Here is a 2,500-nt window from a genome sequence, read left to right as displayed (position 1 = left end):
ATGAAGTTATCTTTTTTAAAAGTGACCTAGCTTTTTCTTCTTAAGCAGCTTTGCATTTTTTGAGAGTGATGTAAACTTTTTATTTATTTGGAAATAGCAAAAGTGAAATAGCACTTTTCAAACATGAATAGTCTTTTTAAAAGACTTTGATCATGCAGTGAGTGAGTGAGTGAGTGAGTGAGTGAGTGAGCTAGACATTTAAGAGACTTTTAAAGTGGCTTAAGCCCTTTTAAAGTGATATGAAGCTTCTTGAATGTGACTTATTATATATTTTAAAGCGACTTAATGTGTTTCTTTAAATGTGACTTAAAATTGTTGGTTAAGTCACATTTTTTAAAGAGACCTTTTGCTTCTTAATTAAAGACTTCTTTTTTTTCTAAAAGGGACTGCAGTTTTTGAAAGTGACCGAGCCTTTGAAAAAAATAAAAAGTAGGCATTTTTCACTGTGCATCTTTTTAAAATGGATTCAGCGTCTTCTGTAATGAAAACTTCTGTCTTGAAAACAAACAAATGTTTTTGAAATTCATTTTGTAGTGTGGTATGGAATTTCTGAAATAGATGTGTAGTATTTTTTAAATAGCAGTGAAGTATTTTGTAAAGTCTTCTTTTAATAAGTGGTTTACACTTTTTAAACGTTTTTGAAAATGAATTTGCTTTTTTAAATGATTTTTGCATTTATGTTCAAGAGACAGAGGGTTTTATTTTTTTTTAAGGATACTTTTTTTTAAGGATACTTAGGCAGGTGGGTATTTCTTTAACCATTTCATGTGCTGGGTTGTTGTATAACAATAAATCAAGCTAAGCTTCCCCAATTCAAATGGTGCATTCTAACCGATTGAAAACAATATTGTTTTATAAATGAGAGTTGAAAAAGGCTGTAGAAAAAGTCTAATTTAACATTTCATAGTTCCACTGTCATTTTGTAGATGTTTTTTTATGAGTTATGTTAGTTACAGAAAAATAATTGGTGCATGAAAGGGTTAAGCGGTTGGGTGTTTTCATAACCGACCGAGGACTTCCTAAGCAGCCGCGTAACTCATTAATCGGCGGGGTATTTGTTAACCGTTAGGGTTAGGGTTAACCGGACAAGAGTTTTTTTTTACCGAACAAGCGTTTCTTAAACCGAACAAGTGTTTTTTCCAGTGAGCAAGTGTTTTTTTTTTAACAGAACAAGTGTTTTTTCCAGTGAGCAAGTGTTTTTTTTTTAACAGAACAAGTGTTTTTAAACAAACAAGTGCTTTTTTTTTTTTTTTTTTTTTTTACCGAAAACGGGTTTTTTTAACCGTACCACGGTTTCTTTAACCGAACAAGAGTTTTTTTTAACCGTAAGACGGTTTTTTAACCGAGCAACTATTTTTTTAAGCGAACAAGTGCTTTTTTAACCGAACAAGGGTTTTTTTAACCGTACCACCGTTTCTTTAACTGAACAAGTGTTTTTTTTTTAACCGCACAAGCGTTTTTTTTAACCGTTAGGGTTAGGGCTAGGGTTAGGGTTAGGGTTAGGGTTAGGGTTAGGGTTAGGGTTACAGGTTTTTTTTTTTAACAGAACAATTGTAAATTTAACCGCACAAGCGTTTTCTTTTTAATTGAACAAGGCTGAGTATTTTCTAAACCGAGCGAGGAACTTTTTAAGAGTTTTTTTAACCGTTAGGGTTATTTTGTTGGGCGAAAGAACACTTTATTAAACGAACACTTTTTTTAACCGCACGAGCCTTTTTACTATCGAAAGAGGAACTTCTTGAGTTGCCTAGCGATATTTTAACCGAGCATGCATCTTCTTAAGTAACTGAGCATTTTTATAGGCGAATACGTTTTCTTAACCGACTTAGCGTTTTCTACGATTTTTGTGACTTTGCAAATGTTTCTTGGACGTTTTGCAAACAAGTCGGACTCTTTTTACAAACTTAAACTCTTGTCCCATTAAAAATTGAATGTTCATGGAGAAGACGAGAGCAAACGCAGCACAGCTCTAGCAGTTTGCTGGTAGCTTCTCTGGTGTTGGTGTAAAGCATTAGAAGCGCTCCGTTGTCGCTGTTGAGACGTTTGACAGTGCTTTTTCGGCGGACGGTTCTCGATGCGTTGGTGTCGTGCGGTTTAAGTGACTCGAGAGTCCAGAGGAAGTATTATTCGTCCTCTGCAATTGGCGTTGTGCGTTGTATGGGCTTGCCAGAATGCGTTTAGCGGCGAGAGATCGAATAGATTCTCTTTTCTAGCGTGGTTCAGGTCGATTGTTCCTCGTCGGTGTGAGCTTCGTGTTTACACCGCACCGAGACGTAGTCCCTGTTCCCTGTTAGAATTGCCACTGACGGGCAAACTGAATGAGCGCAGAGAGTTGCACAAGCGTTCGCGTTTGCGACGACTCTGCTGTGCTTCGATGTTAAACACATATCGGTTTACGGACGAATACGGCAAACACGAAGAGGCGCTCAGGCGCTTTCATCGTTTTGTCCGCTATTTGCCAAAGAGCGACGGCTTTGCCGCGCGCTCTTGACGATAGTTA

The 2,500-nt window shown here is 36.8% G+C and overlaps 1 non-coding gene across 1 annotated transcript in view; it reads left to right on the top strand.

The window, feature by feature from the left end:
• The first annotated feature begins 2,498 nt into the window (after positions 1 to 2,498).
• Positions 2,499 to 2,500, top strand: part of LOC149879213 (small subunit ribosomal RNA) — a 1,804-nt gene continuing 1,802 nt past the window's right edge. The window contains exon 1 of the ribosomal RNA XR_016447248.1: positions 2,499 to 2,500. This exon is cut by the window's right edge and continues 1,802 nt beyond it. This is a non-coding gene — a ribosomal RNA (small subunit ribosomal RNA).

Source organism: Hydra viridissima, unplaced genomic scaffold, assembly GCF_058129835.1.
Source record: "Hydra viridissima isolate aposymbiotic clone 2 unplaced genomic scaffold, HvirCarnegie_v1 scaffold_14, whole genome shotgun sequence".
Classification (NCBI taxonomy): Eukaryota; Metazoa; Cnidaria; class Hydrozoa; order Anthoathecata; family Hydridae; genus Hydra; species Hydra viridissima.
Note: the sequence above shows the minus strand (reverse complement) of the source record. Positions and strands in the feature narration are given on the sequence as shown.